The following is a 16,110-nucleotide window of genomic DNA, read 5'->3' as shown; positions in this document are numbered from 1 at the left end:
TCTTCATCAAGATTGGCGTCCTGGGATGTGGCTATCCCTGACCCCCTGGCAGAATGAGGAGAAAAGTCTGAACCAGGCAGTTCACCTTCCCCCAGTAGCACTCCTGTCAGGCCATGGAGAATAACAACAGCAAACATTAACTGAGCTTTTGCTAGGGGCCAGAACTTTACGTGCATTATCTCATTTAATCCTTGTACTAAAAGGTAAGTACCATTACTATTGCCAGTATAGGAAACAGAAGCTTAGTGTGGTTAAGTGACTTGCTCAATGGCTGGAAGAGGTGAAGTGACACACCTCAAGGTTGTTCAGGTAGTTAGCAGTGGAGCCAGGATTTGCACCCAAGCAGTCTAAATCCCGAGATTCATTTCACCAAAAACAGAAACCAGAGAATAGAATCCTGATCCCTGCAACAGGTCAACTGAGCCAGGACCAATTCATTGCTTGATTCCTACAAAAGATTCTTGCTGATGAAGGTAACAAGGAAGACAGAAAGAGGAGATTGGTAACAGTGAAGAAGAACGTGTTGATGAATAGGTGACTAGGAATTCCTACCTAGGAGTCATTGAGTTGTTCATTCATTAGTCCATCATCCATCTCGGGAGCTCTGTTGAGTGGCCATAGAGTGTAAATAACATGAGCTCTGGAGCCTGACAGACTGAGTTCAAATCCCAGTTCTGCCATGATTTCCTGTGTGACCTTGGGCACGTTGCTTCACTTCTCTGAGCCTCAGACTTCTCATCAATAAAATGAGGATAATAAATTATCTATCTTGTAGGGCTGCTGTGAGAATACATGTTATAATACATAGGAAGTGGTTTGTATGTTGCCTAGTACAGAATGAACACTCAATGAATGTTAGCTATTATTATCATTATTACTTCTACTTCTGTCCAGGTGCTGGGCTAAGGTACCAGAGTTACAAAGATGAATGGTACTGCCTCTCTGATTGACGAGATTAGTGGAAGAGATAGAGATAAACAGACACAATGTAATAGGTGCCAGGAGTGCAGCCTGTACAAACAGCCATGGGAACACTTGCTGTGCCTGAAGGACTAAGGAGGGTGTTCCAGAGGAGGTGACCTTATCTGAGACTTGAAGGATAAATAGGAACCTATTAAACAGATAGGAAAAGAAGAGCTAAAGCCGGCTGGGTGCAGTGGCTCACGCCTGTAATCCCAGCACTTTGGAAGGCCAAGGTGGGCAGATCATGAGGTCAGAAGTTCGAGACCAGCCTGGCCAACATAGTGAAACCCTGTCTCTATTAAAAATACAAAAAAAGTAGCTGGGAATGGTGGCAGGCGCCTGTAGTCCCAGCTACTTGGGAGGCTGAGGCAGGAGAACTGCTTGAACCCAGGAGTCGGAGGTTGCAGTGAGCCAAGATCGTGACACCGTACTCCAGCCCGGGGGACACAGCGAGACTCTGTCTCAAAAAAAAAAAAAAAAAAAGAGTTAAAGCCATTCCAGCTAAGGGAACAACGAATGCAAAATGCTCTAGTGAGAAGGAGGCACCCTTAAGGGAGCAGTATGGATTTTGGCAGCCAGGAGGTGCTGGATCTGGTTCTAGTGCTGGGTGTTGGGTGGGGATAGCGGCAGGAGTAAGTAAGGCTCTGTACCTTGGCGGGGCCTCCATGCTCTTCTAAGGACTCTGCATTTTGTCTTATTGACAGTCGGGAAACGTTTTGGGTAAAGGCAAAGTGTGAATTACGTGTAAGACACTCTCAGCTAACCGAAACTTGAGAATTTAGATTGGCTCCATCTGGGCCTGGGAGAAGTGGACCCAGACATCCCCCACAGGATATAAATCCCAAGAAACCAGAATCTTGTCCTAAGAAGAAAGCGGGGACAGGCAGGGTGAGCACCAGGGCCCTTCGCTGCTCCAGCCTGACCAAAATCCTTGGAGACACAGATCTGGAGTCTTGCCCGTGACAGTGCGAGGCTCTATAGCAGTGTTTCTCAAACTTCAGCCTGCACTGGAATCCCCTGGGGACCTTGTTAAAAGGCAGATTCTGATTCAGCAGGCTGGGGTGGGGCCTAGGAATGTGCATTTCCGACAAGCCAAGCCCTCCCTTCCCCACCATGCCAATGCCGCTGATCCAGGAACCACACTTTGAGTGGTAAGGATCTAGAACCGTGGTCTGCTATCCTGGCAGTGCATTTAAGTCGCCTAGGGGAGGTTTTAAAAAGAAAAGGAAGGATGCCAGGGCCTCACCCCAGACCAGTTAAATCAGAATCTTTAGGGGTGGGGCCTGGGCATCCATAGTTTGAAAGCTCCCAAGTGACTCTGATGCATGGGCAGGATGTGAAAGGAGAACACTGCAGAATGTGCTCGTTCAGGCTGGGGCAGGGGGCTCAGAACTCCCTTCCCAGCGGATGATCTAGAAATAGAACGCACTGCACACAAAGTCCCAGCCCATGCCCTGTGAACAGCATTCCTGGTAACCCCAGGAGGGCAACCAAGGGGTATCCATATCAGGAAGGGAAAGGGGCAGGAAGGGCAGCCTCCTCTCAACTCTGTCCCCACCAGCCTCTTGGAAGTGGCTTTGTCCAGTGTCTGAGCCACTAGGCTAAATATAGCCCAGGCTGGGGGCTGAATTCATGCTATTGAAGCCTCTTGATTGCCCCAGCCCCAGCCTCAGAATCAGAGAGAGGCTGGGGAAGGGGAGGCTGGGAGAGAAGGGAGAAGGGGTGAGGAGGTGGGGAAGAGACAGGAGGTAGTTTGCTTGGCCAGTTGGAATGGGAAATATGAACAAGTTTATCTTTTAAAGCGAGGGTGCAATGTCGGGGGAAAAGAGAGAGATATATTCCTTACTTAGTGCTGAACTATGTCCCCTCAAAATTTATGTTAAAGTCCTAACCCACAGTGGGACTGTATTTGGAGACAGGGTCTTTAAGGAGGTCATTAAAGTTACATGGGATCATTAGGGTGGGACCCCGATGCCACAGGATTAGTGCCTTTATTAGAGGAAAAGACACTAGAACATTCTCTCCCAGCACCCCCTAGCTCTTCTTGCCCCCACATCCCCCTTCTCCCTGCCCGCTTCCACCTCTTAGCACATGTACCAAGGAAGGGCCTTGTGGGGACATAGCAAGAAGGCAGCCAGGAAGCGAGCACCCGCCAGACACTGAATGGGCTGGAACCTTGGTCTTGGACTTCCAACTTCCAGAACTGTGAGAAAATCTATTTCTGGTTTTTGTTATTGTTGTTGTTTGTTGCTTTTTTTTTTTGAGACGGAGTCTCACTCTGCCACCCAGGCTGGAGTGCAGTGGCGCAATCTTGGCTCACTGCAACCTCCACCTCCTGGGTTCAAGAGATTCTCCTGCCTCAGCCTCCCGAGTAGCTGGGATTACAGGCATGTGCCACCATGCCCAGCTAATTTTTATATTTTTAGTAGAGACAGGATTTTGGCATGTTGCCCAGGCTAGTCTCGTACTCTTGACTTCGGCTGATCTGTCCACCTCGGCCTCCCAAAGTGCTGGGATTACAGGCGTGAGCCACTGTCCCGGGCCCAATTTCACTTGTTTAAGCCACCCAGTCAGTGCTGTTTTGGCACGGCAGCCTGAGCCAAGACAACTTGTAAGCAGAATCTGCCCATCCCTTATCCTTTTATCCATGTCTCCCAGAGCCAATGCCCCTTCCAGAAACTTCTTCAAAGGGGAGATCCTGTGATGGTTTATGTGTCAACTTGACTGGGCCACATGGTGCCCAGATATTTAGTTAAATATTATTCTTGGTGTATCCGTGAGGGTGTTTCTGGGTGATATTGACATTTGTGTCATGTCTGTAGACTGATTAAAGCAGATTGCCATCCCCAGTGTTGGTGGGCCCCATGCAGTCCATCAGAGACTTGGATGAAACAAACACGGATAAGGAGGAAGTCACTCTTCTAGCTGAATGCTTGAACTAGGACATTGGTCCTCCTGTCCTTTGATTGGAACCTTCACCACCAGTGCTCCTGGTTAAGGCCTTTGGGCTTGGACTGGAACTATACCACCAACCTGCTTTGGCCTCCAGTTTGTAGACAGCAGATCATGGGAATTCTCAGCCTTCATAATCAAGTGAGCCAATTTCTTAGAATAAATCTCTGTATTATGTGTGAGTGTGTGTGTGTTTATATCTATCTCTATTTCCTTCCTTCCTTCCTTTCTTTCCTTCCTTTCTCCTTCCTTCCTTCTTCCTTCCTTCCTTTCTCCTTCCTTCCTTCTTCCTTCCTTCCTTTCTCCTTCCTTCCTTTCCTTCCTTCCTTTCTCTTTCCTTCCCTTCCTTCCTTCCTTCCATCCTTCCTCTCTCTCTCCCTTTCTTTCTTCTGTTGGTTCTGTTTCTCTGAAGAACACGTGCTAATGCACCTTCACTTCCCTAAGCGTTGCTCATCCTAGTCTCCCACCCAGTGCCCATGAGGAAGTTCTTGCAACCTAATCACCATCCCTACAGCTGCAACTAGACATGTGCATGAGAAGAATGGTGCCCGAACCCCCAACCTACAAAAACACATCTCTTAAGAGAGGCATGGAGTGGGGACAGGGGACACAGCAGAGAATGGGCCAGCCTCACCCTTGGCCTCTTGCACACCCACCCCTCTCATACAATGTTACTTAGGCAGACAGGTACCCCAGAAGAACACACGGCGTCGCCTACAGACACCCGGCATCCCTGGCACACAGCGTGCTGTGGCACCAAACCCACCCCCAGGAAGGCAGGCTCTGTGGCTGGTCCCCACCCAGCCTGCTGAGTGTTTAAGTGGTGAGTCTGCACAGCAGCAAGGCCAGAGGCACATTAAGGATTCACTTCCTGGCTGCAGCCAGCCTAGCTCAGCCTTCCTGTTAGAGGATTCTGTGGGCAGCCTCCATCCAGAGACACAGCTCTGCAAAACCACAGGCCTCCTCCCAGGCCCGAGCCCCCACCCACCCAGCAAGCCCCCTCTGGCGCCCAGGCAGGGGCTGTTCCTGCACCTCCTGCCAAGGCCCTTCCAGACGTCTTTGAGCAGCAGGCCAGAGCCTCAAGGGGTTTCAGGCTTGGGGGAGGTGTGGCAGAGCTGTCTCACTCTGCTATCTCAGCTCCCACCCAGCACTGATGGTTAACAAGTCTGAAGGCCTAATTGGTTTGATTACCTTATGGTGGGGGTGGGGGAGTGCGGCAGACCCTACCCTGTGCAGTCCTCAGTCCAGATTTGGTGGTTTGGGGGAAAAGCTCATGACTTCCAGAGCCCCCACCCTGGGGAAGACAGTCCCTACCCCTTAGGGGCCCTAAGCTGATGCAGGAGACACAGCCCCAGCCCTCAGAACTCTGATCTGATGAGGAAGTGTGGACGCCCTGGAGATGGGTGAAATGAAGACAGAGAGGGTTGGCTGGGCTGGGACAGGTGCAGTGGGGGCTTGGGCGGGAGATGCCAGGGAGAAGAGGGTGTGGTGACAAGGCCAGAGCTGGCATCACTGCAGGTTTCTCTGAGGAGTTACCAGGAGAGCCCCCAAGGGCAGGAGCTGTGTCTTGCGCCTCACAGAAAGCAGGGGCCCTCTGCCTTCCTTGCTCCGTGTCCTACTGCAGGGCCGGGGCCCTGGGAACTCACGGGCAGCTCCTCCCCTAGCTGCCCCTAACTGACAGAGGGGCTTCCAGGCTGCCTCAGGGCCCAGACCAGTCCAGCCTGTCTCCAAGCAGCGGCCCCTTTGACTGGGCTCTGGGTGTTGCCCCCATCACCTCACTTCTGCTCCTCTCATGTTTGTCCCACAGCCTCAAGTAAACCAGAAAATCAGCCTGGGGTGGGGGGTGAGAGGTAGGTAGTCAGTGTGCTGAGGGGAGGGGAGCCATTAGGGAGCTGAGCTGCTGTAGGACTAGGAGGATTCTAATCGATGAGCTCATGTTATATTTATCAGCCACAGTACTTAGGTGCTGCCCTAAGCAGGACTAATGGCCTCCCCATTGGAGACGCCATTACAGGAAGTGTGTCGGGGGGAGGGGTGCTGAGAGGAGATGGGCACCTGGCAGGGTCTGCTTCTCCTGGCGACTCCTCACACCCCCAGCCCCTGACACAGGGGCCTCGGTCCTGCAGGCTGTGGGGATTGGATGAGACTGCCATGGAGTGTGCACCATACTCTTCCCCTCTTCCCCACGGTCTGACTGGGAGAAGTTGCCCAGAGACCTTAACCAGAAAGTCACACCAGTCACCCCTGCCCTTCCTGCTTCCCCTGACTGAAGCCACACCCTCTCCACCCTCCACTGTCCGATGACAGCAATGTAGGCCAACCAAGTGGCTCAGCCTTTCCTGGGGTAGCGCCAGTAGCGGTTGCCATGGTGATCTTTCAGGGTGGTGGGTGTGGGGGTCTGAATTCTTCCTGTAAGAGCCTTAATTGCTCATTTATTTAGGGCAATTAGTCCCTGGCGACCCTCCCTTCCTTGACCCTGGCAATGGCTATTCTCAGCTCACAAAACATTCCACCAAGATGGGATATGGGGGCTGGTGCAGAATGAATGCGGCGGGAGGGGAGGAGGCAAGAGTGTTGGGACAGAAGCTCCCAAAGTCTGAGAATCCACATTTAGAGGCTGACCTGGTCACACCGCACCGTGTCCTGTCACTGGCCCCTGCTCCCAGCATCGTCTTGGCCTCTTTGGCCGCCCATTCAGCCCTGGGGGTGGACCCGCCCTTCCACACTCCCAATCTTGGTGGCCTCGGGACAGCTGTGCTCCCCACCCATAGCACTACTGTCCTCCCTGGCCAGCCCCCAGTCGTGATTGGCTCCCGCCATAGCTCTGTCTCTCCTCCTCATAGGCCGCAGCTCTCAGGGTAGCCCTTCCTGTCCCGCCAGGTCCCACCTTGTCCCAGCAGACGGCCACAGGATCCCCTGCTCTGCACTCCAGCACGCTGCTGCCCCCCAGCATCTTAGCCCAGACTACTAGAACTGTGCCTCTGGAAGGCTGTCACTGCACAGATGGAGGAAACTGAGGCCCAGGGAAAGGAAGCTAGTCCAGGGTTCCTCCATGAGTCGGAGGCAGAGCCAGGACTGGAACTCGGAGCCCTTGCTTCCCTGTCTAGTGCTCATGGCACCACAGTGACTTCTCCTTTTTTAGACCACCCCTGCCAATGGCCCGTCTCTGTTGTCTCTCTCTTCGGCCCATCTTGATGACGGAGCCTCCTGGAGGCCCATCCATCGCAGCTCCTCAGCGATGCTCTGGCTCAGACTCTGGTCCTCTGGCTCCTCCAGGCTACAGACGCCTTTCCCCTGCCTTCTCCCTCCCCCACTGTGCTGTCCTCTGGGCTCTGAACTCTCCCTCTCTCAGGGAGCCCTTCATCTCCCTGGAGGAGGGGCCCCTGGGACAGGGGAATCCAGTTTAAAGCCCTTCCTGTGGCAATACCTGGGGAACTTCCAGTTCATCCACATCACCCAAGGGCCTCTTGGTCTAAAGCTGATGCAAGCAATGGGGGCCTCGGGGCTCAGACCCCTTTGTTTTTGTTTTTGTTTTTTTCCCCTTTTGGGTTTAGAATCTTTTTTGTTGTTTTTTGAGACAGGGTCTCACTCTGTCGCCCAGGCTGGAGTGCAGTGGTGCTGGCTCTTCTCCCAGCATCCTCTTGGCCTCTCTGGCCAGTGACTGAGGCTCACTGCAGCCTTGGTCCCTCAGACTCAAGCAATCCTCCCACCTCGGCCTCCCAAAGTGCTGGGATTACAGGCATGTGCCACTGTGCCCAGCCTGGAACCATTTTTGTAGGGCAAGTCACTTGAGTGGCTGGAGCTCCTTGTGAAGAAGGATCATCCTCTAAACCGGCGACTTAGCCAGCTCCCCTTCCTTCTCCTTTCTGCCCATCTCATGCCTTCTTCACCTCCACCAGTTCCTGCCGCACCAGCCTCCTTCCCTTCAAGTGTTCCTTCCTGTGGCCCTGGAAAAGCCCTTCATGGGGACAGTGAGGGGTGGGGTAGTGCTCAGGGGTGGGGTAGTGCTCAGGGGTTTGGGGACAGAGGATCAGGGGAGGCTGCCTGGACTCAGCCTTGGTGTCTCCTTGGCTCTGGGACAAAGAGAGCCATGTCGGGAGTGACCTCACCCTTTGGGCATCCTCTGTTGGACAAAAGGCCAATTGTTCCCCAGACTGGAAGCAGGAGGCGGAGGATGACACTTCAGTCCTTGGACCCTCTTTCGAGCCCCTGCACTCTTGCCCAGGGCGTCTCAGCGTGGGGTGGGCAGGCCAGCACAGTGAGCCAGGCCTGACCCAATTTGGATGACAAGAGAAAGGCTTGAAATACCTGTTAAGTAGTCCCTCCTAGGGTCTAACCTCAATCTAGGGAAGTGAAGGCTCACTGCTCTGAAGCTAAAGGTAGATACTCTGCTTTCTGCTCTTCCATTTTTCCAGCTTTGGCCTCCATTTAGGGGGAAGCTTTTCTTTTATTTCCTGAGAGAGCAGTAGTTTTCAATTTTTTTTTCCAAAAGTATTGAGACCCTTCAAATAAAATCTTCCTAGAAGCCTGATCAGTAAAGCAGATGAAGCTGGAGCTACTTTGGCTGAGGTGGTGGGGATGGTGGGGTATGGGGCAGAGACCTCCTCAAGCCCCTTTCCTCATCCCTCATCTTGCCCCATTTGAGCTCTTAGTTTAGATTTTTTTCTGGGGTAACTAAGCTTCAACTCTCTTTGCCCCCTGGCTCCATCCTTCTATATCGCCTTGCCCATAGAGGTTCCATACTCTTACATCTCCCTGAAAATGAACTTCACCTCCCACTACACACACATCCTTTTCTCATCCATGTCCGTCTGTACTTTCATAATCCTCCTTCTCCAGGAAGTCCTCCCTGACCTCTACTTTATGTCACTCCCCCTGGCCTCAGTTCATAGCTCCCTAAGCTGACTTCTGTCAAGGCCCTCCTTATGTGGGGCCTCCTTAAGGCTCTCCCTTCTCTTAGAAGCTCCTTGAGGAGAGACACCTTGTCTTTTCATCCTAGAATCCCTGCTTCCTGGCTCACAGCGGGGCCTTGTGGAAGGGAAGACATGAATGGCCTAGAGGGAAGCACTCAGTTTGGGGTTGGGTGAGGCCTTGTGTGTGCTTGGCCGGGCAAACACTCTAGACTGTCAAAGTTGTGCCCACCCCCACGCACCCAGACAGCCCAGCCCAGACACTTTACCTCCCCGTCAAGAGCCACCACCCTCTCTCAACTGCAAGCCCCCATATGGGGTGGAATGGGGCATGGGGGGGATGGAGGAGAGGACTGCCCTCCAGATGTCGTTGGAAATCCAACACGTCCCCTCCACCCTCCCTCTCCCACTTCCCGCTCCATTTCCCCTAAATATTTACCGATTTTTATTTACATTCTTTGCCCGAGGTGCCCGGCCCCTGTCAGGTCCCATTTGCATGCCCTTGTTCCCTCCTGCCAGCTCCCCTCCTCATCCCTCAAATCTGGAGCCAGGAGTTGTGTGTGGTTGGGTGTTGGGGGTGGTGAAACCTGCGGGCTGGTAGCTCTGGGAAGGGCTGGGCAGGGGGGTGCAGGGAGGGGTAGGTCAGCAACAGGGGCAGCTTGCCTGCAGACTCCCCCCTGCCCCCAATCTGGGATCGCTTTAGCCACCCCCCTTTGTTTCACAGGGACCTCTGGAAGGGACTGATGGATACCAGATGCCAGGAGCACCGTCACCCAGGGATGACTCTGAAGGTGGGGAGGAGGGAGAGCTGGGACAGACACAACAGGGGGTGAGACAGTTCTGTTCCTGGCAGGTTGGGTGGTTACTTGGGAGCTGCCCACCCACTCTGGGCCTCTGTTCTCCCACTGACCAAGGAGCCTGGAAACATGATTTTCCACTCCATTCCCAGGCTCCCAGCCCCACTTCCTCCTCTACCCGTCTTAGCTATTGAACCAATTTTTGTTGAACACCTACTATGTGTCAGGCCCTGTCTCTTGTGCTGACATGTCAGCAAAACGACAGACCATTATTCTTGCCCTGCGGAGCTTGCTTTCTCGTGGGAGAGAGTAAATAAATCATGGGGGATGTTAGAAAGTTATAAATTCCATGAGGAGGGGAAAAAAGCAAGGCGAAGGAAGTCAGGAGGGCCAAGAATGGGGCTAGCGAAGGGTTGCAGTTTTACATAACAACGTCAGAAGGCAAGACTTGAGCAGAGCTTTGCAGGAAGGGAGAGAGTGAGAGTGGAGCTGGGTAGGGAAGGAGGTTCCAGACAGAGGAACAGCCTAAGAAGCATGCGACGCTCTGCGGACCGGGAAGAAGGCCAACATGGCCTCAGCAGTGGGAGTGGCAGTGAGGGGCATAGGAGAGGAGAGCAGGGAGGATGGTTTGTGGTTTTTCTGAGAGGGATGAGAGCCTCTGCAGGGTCCTGAGCAGAGAGTGACACAACCAGACCTGTTAATGCAACAGGGTGATTCCTGCCTCCCTCGCAACGCCCCCTCCGCTCTGGTCACACTGCCTTTCCTTATCTTGCTGTCTTGCTTCTCAGCTATTACCCTGGGATATGGTCCTCTCTCCCTATGATTCTCTGCCTGGACTATCTCCCTCCCAGGTAGCCTGTGGCTTCTATAAAGCTCATCTCCTCCTGGAAGCCCTCCAGGATTGCTCAGAGGAGTCTGACTGGCTCTGCCTGCACAGTAGATGTCCTTTTCTTTCTCTCTTCCTTCCCATGGGAGGGATGCTAAAAAGGGAGATGGTGATGCCTCCCTGGGGCCACTCAAGAACCAAGGGAGGGTGAGCCATTTTCTAGAGGTGCCTCCCCAAATAGCCAATATCCTGCCTCTCATGAGCCTTTCTCCTGAGTTTTTCATGGACACTTCTGCCTTCCGTTTCCTTCCTCTTCATCCTTCTCCTTCCCACCAGAGACACCTTCCCTCCACCCTGTAAGCATGTAAGCAAGGGACTGAAGCCTCCCACTTCTCTTCTCTGGGGTGTGCCTGGGGAGGACCGTCTCAAAAGTAAGGAGGTAGCAGGCGCTGGGCTCCCAAAACCCAAAGACCAGACCCCTGTGAGAGTACAGCAGCAGTGGGACTGTGGCGGGATTCACTGCTCTAACTGGCACCCTCCTCCACGCCCTCCACACCCAGTCTCTGGGGGGCTGCTTGCTATGGAGCAAAGTCTGTTTGAAAATAGTGACCAATTGCTGGCCCAAGCACAGAGCTGGTGGCATCCTCTTCCAGTAGGGCACAAACTGTGGCTTCCCCAGCTAGTCTCGGGGACTTAACCATCTTCCCTTCCCAGGGAGCCGAAGACTCTGAGCTCCTGGTCCTGGCTTGGTTAAGGATTTGCTCACTCATTCGGGCCCCACTCAAACAACTATTTATTGAGCACCTACTATGTGCCAGCACCGGGCTAGGCTGGCTCTTGCCCTCATGGAGCCTGCAGCTTAATGAGGAGCAGACATCAATCAAGTAGCCACCCAAATGCAGTCAGGATGACAGCTGTGGTCAGTGCCAAGAAAACGAAGAACATGATGCCCTAAGAGTATGTACGGGGGATTTGACTGGCCAGAGAAGCTGGGGGCCTTCCTCAAAAAGGTGATGTCTGAGTTGAAACCTGAGGGGATGGAAGAACAACCCAGGCAGAGGAAATAGTATGTGCAAAGGTCCTGTGGCAGGAGGGAGCATATACAATGTGCTGGGAGAAGGCAGACAAGGCCGGAGTGCAGAGAGAGGAGTGAGAGGTGGATGGAGACTGACAAGGCGAGGTCTTCTAGGTCATGTTTAAACCCTTGATCCAAGAACAGAGGAAGCCTCTTTGCATTTTGGAGTTGTGTTGGGTGTGGAGGGAGTGACATGATCATCTCAAGTTGGCTGTAGATCGGGGGTAATGACAGTGGAGGTGGAGGTGGGAATCCTGTTAGGAGGCGGTGGCAGTGGTCCAGGAGAGAGCTGATGCTGGCTTGAACTAGCAGTTGGCAGGGGATTAGATAAGGGTGGTGTCAAGAATGACGGCTGGATTCCTGCCTGCAGCGTTTCTCACCTGTAAAGAGGAAAGAAACAGCTCTACTTTCTCCTGGCGACAAATGAATTAACGGAGACAAAAATTATCTCAGGCGGGCATTGGTGTGAGCTGTGAGAGTAGCGTGGCTTGCTCTCCCCAGGCAGGTAGTTGTATCTTGGTTCTACCCCACATCCTTCAGGCTACCCATACCCATACAGAACCTGATGATAAAACCTTGTACTGAAAACCGCAGTGAGCGTGATTTAGATTAGACTGCTGCCAACAGGGCTGGAGGAAGCTGTTGGTGGAACCAGGGCCAGAAGATGAAAGAGCAGACAGAATCCAGGTGGAGGGCCACATGCCTGGAGCACAGGAAAAAGGCTGTAAACACCTCACGGAACAGTTCAGGATCTGGTGAAGCTGGCAGTGGCCTGGGAATTAAGAGAGCCCAAGTGGAGGGAGCTTCAAAGGAGATTCCGTACTCTGTACCTGCAAAGGTGATGCTCTTCAAAAACCTCAACCTGGGCCGGGTGCAGCGGCTCATGCCTATAATCCCAGCACTTTGGGAGGCCAAGGCGGGTGGATCACGAGGTCAGGAGTTCGAGACCAGCCTGGCCAATATGGTGAAACCACGTCCCTACTAAAAAAAAAAAAAAAAAAAATACAAAAATTAGCCGGGCGTGGTTGCGCGCGCCCATAGTCCCAGCTACTGCAGAGGCTGAGGCAGGAGAATCGCTTGAACCCGGGAGGCAGAGGTTGCAGTGACCCGAGATCATGCCACTGCACTCCAGCCTGGGTGACAGAGTGAGACTCCGTCTAAAAGAAAAAAAAAAGAACCTCCACATCTTACAGCTCACCTCCTGGAGCCCCTGGCTGACGGAGGAAATAGAGCATGCCCAGAACACAGGGAGATGGAGTGGCCAGGATGCAGAGTATAGGCACAAGAGCTGGGCAGGCACACAGGGAACACGCCTGTGGGGGTGGAGATGACTTGAGGGGCCTTCCTAGAGGAGAAGGAAGAGGTGGAGAGAAGGAGGAGATATTCAGATGGATTTGGGGAATGCTGGATATGTCAGTCTTCTCTGGCTCAGCTGGGGGTTGCTCATTTAAGCTGACAGTGAGTTGGATGTTGAGTGATATTGACACCCCCCTCAACCCCAATTCAGCACCTCCCTCCAGGATCCCACGTTGCTGTCAGTTTCCAGGCCTTTAGTAAAATGATGGTGGGCTCATCGTTCAGCCCCCTCATTACCCTTTCCTCCTCTCCCGCTCCAGTTTATAACTCCACCCACTTTGGAAGATCTGCATGCTCTGCTCCCTGTTCCCACCTGCGCCTCCCTGACCAAGGCCCAGAGTAGCCCCTATAGTGAGCACCCACTTGGCTGGGAGCTCAGGGTCTACTGTGCCTCTGGTTCACATGTTGGCATTTGAGGAGGGCCTGAGTCATCTTGGTCTTCCCTGAGCATTTCTCTACCCCAAAAGAGGCCCCTGGCGGTAGGCGGATAGACCTTGGCCTTAGGTGTTGAAGTCAAGTGCAGGAAGGGTTTCCTGGGCTACAGAGGGTGACAGCTGAGGGTGTGGAATTCGAGGAATCAACTTATGTGCTCCATGTTGTGTGGAAAGTCCATAGCTGAGGGCTTGGCTGGAGGAGGGTATTGCCTCAGAGAGGAACAGGGACCACAGCAATAGATGGACAAACAAATGGCTGTCAGCGCCACCCACACAGCCAGACGGAACATTTGCATCTCACTGTGAACACAGCGCCTGGCCCAGAGTGGTCCTCCAGTGAATGCCTATGGAGAGAAGAGAGGTTTTGGTTCCCAGTTCAATTTTCCTCTTAGTCTTCCTGATCCTCTAGTTCCTTGTCTACCAGATGGAGTGGTAATCTCTACTTCTATCTTATCAGATTGTCATGAAGAACAAACTAACCAATGATGGCAAAAGTGCTTTCTTTGTAAACACTTTGTAAACTCTATACGAAAACATACAGGAGGCCCGAGCCCAGCACAGTGCCTGGCCCACAGTGGCTGCCCAGTATTGAATAAATGAACGAATTACCTAATCCCTACCAGACAGTATGCTCTCCACAGTCACAGACCCAGCCTGTTTCTCCTCAGCACCGTTTCCCCAGTTCCTAGCATGGGGAAGGTGCCTGACAAGTATTTGCATGGAATGAATGAATGAATGGTGAGACTTAATCCTACCTTCGGGGATCTTCGAGAACTTTGGAGGTGGTGAGGCCGATACCCCAGGGCAACAAACCACACTGGCTCAACAACCCTGAAGGCAGCTATTATTTCCCCATTTTCAGATGAAGAAACAGGCTTAGAGAGATTGAGTGACTTACCCAAGGCCCCACAGCACCTAGTCAGTGATGAATCAGGATGGGAACCCCGGACTTGGCCTCCGATGCCCATGCTTTTCCTACCACAGAAGCCTCCTGCTGCTGGGGATCCGGTGGAGCACTGGCCTCTGTGACCATCCCCTGGACAAGCTGGAATGTTCTTTTGTGGTGGGAGGGTATGTCATAACTGCACAGCATCTCAGTGACTCTGCAGCAGGAGGCTGCTGGGTTCATTAAGAGGCCATGATTCACTCAGGATGTGCCAGGTCCAGAAACACACACGTGCCCAGGACATCTGTGTCTAGATGAAGAGACTGAAGGCAGAAAGGAGAGCTGCTGATGGACTTTCCTGACCCACAAGTCTCTGTCATGTCTGCACACAGCTAGCACCTTCCCTTTTGCACCCTGAGCCACCTCAGTCTCCCACAGACCATGTTCCCTTGGGCGGGGACTCATCACACAACCGCTGCCCTTCCCCTCCCCGACTGAACTTCAGGCTCTACCATGCAGCTCACTGCTTCCCAAAATATGTTCTGTGTGACTATGTCTTGGGCTGTTTGTAGACATTGCTTGCAAAAAGATTGCCTGCGATGGAAAAAGCTTCGGAAATCTGTATCAAATATGCTAACCTGGCTGCATGCTAACCTTGCAGGACTTCTCAGATCCCTTAGTATGCTCACGAGGAATGTGAATCTCCAAGGGCTGGGGAGCTTCAGTAAAGAGCATTTTCTAAATTTGTTTTGGCCCTAAGCTGTTTCTTCAGGAGCATCTCTTGGGACTGATGTGCCCCAGGGCACTCTTGGGAAGTCACTGCTGTAGCTGTGGAGAGTCCCTGAGGTGTTTCAGCAGAGTCAGAGGATCTGATCAGTCAGTGTCTTAGGAAGACTGTAGGGTGGACTGGAGGAGCCAAGATGGGAGGCAGAGAGGGTACTTAGGAGGCTGCATCAACAGTCTGCAAAAGAGGAAAAGAGCCCTCCTGCCAGCCAGGCACCATGCCAAACTGGGGTGTCTGTCTTCAATGAGCTTGCAGTTGAAGCAGGTAGGCTGAGCGCCCACCAGGAGCTCTCCTCCAAGGCAGAAGATGCTAAGTGCTGCAAATGGAGCCGCATCGTCAATCCAAGAAGACTCTTGATAACTTATTCAACTGGCACTCCGTGGCTTTGGCCGGCTTCCTTTCATTTTCCTTTTCAGGAATCAATAAATAATTTGAAGTTTTCAGGTGGTACTTCGTTGTTTTTTTAACCCTCATTGATAGGGTTGATGGTCTCAGTGTTCATTCCCAAAAGTCACGTGAGGTCAATCTGCTGCCTCACTGGGGCACTGCAACTGAATGGGGAGACTTGGCTCTAAGGCTTTAAAGTGGTAAATGCCCAGTTTATTTTTAGTCTATTGTGTTGTCACAGGTTCAGTTCCATGGCACTGAGGAGAGTTTCGGTTCGGCCAGGCCTAGGGTATAGGTAGGACATACTAACACCTGCATCCTCTCCTGCCCCCTAGCCTCTGCCCCTATCTTGCATTCACTCTGCAGCTCCATTTCATGGGATAATATAATGGGCTAATGCCGCACCCCCTCCCCCTCCCCAGGTGGATCAGGGAGCAACCAGGTCCCCAGAAACACTGGACAAAAGCAGTCTTTCTTTTTTTTTTTTTTTTTGAGACAGAGTCTCGCTCTGTCACCCAGGCTGGACTGCAGTGGCGCGATCTCAGCTCACTGCAACCTCCGCCTCCCTGATTCAAGAGATTCTCCTGTCTCGGCCTCCCAAGTAGCTGGGATTACAGGCACATGCCACCATGCCCAGCTAATTTTTGTATTTCTAGTAGAGACGGGGTTTCACCAGGTTGGTCAGGCTGGTCTTGAACTCCTGACCTTGTGATCCACCCACCTCAGCCTCCCAAAGTGCT

General features: G+C 52.7%; 1 long non-coding RNA gene across 1 annotated transcript; it reads right to left on the bottom strand.

Moving 5' to 3' along the window:
* Positions 1-11,625: 11,625 nt before the first annotated feature.
* Positions 11,626-15,536, bottom strand: LOC116474132 (uncharacterized). The gene is made up of 3 exons (XR_004249612.1): positions 14,212-15,536; positions 12,354-12,501; positions 11,626-11,903 (listed from the first exon to the last, which is right to left on the bottom strand). It is a non-coding gene; the product is annotated as an uncharacterized LOC116474132 (long non-coding RNA).
* Between the last annotated feature and the right edge of the window lie 574 nt (positions 15,537-16,110).

The sequence above is a fragment of the Hylobates moloch genome, unplaced genomic scaffold, assembly GCF_009828535.3.
Source record: "Hylobates moloch isolate HMO894 unplaced genomic scaffold, HMol_V3 SCAFFOLD_10, whole genome shotgun sequence".
In the NCBI taxonomy this organism is placed as follows: Eukaryota; Metazoa; Chordata; class Mammalia; order Primates; family Hylobatidae; genus Hylobates; species Hylobates moloch.
This window is presented reverse-complemented; position numbering and strand designations above follow the sequence as displayed.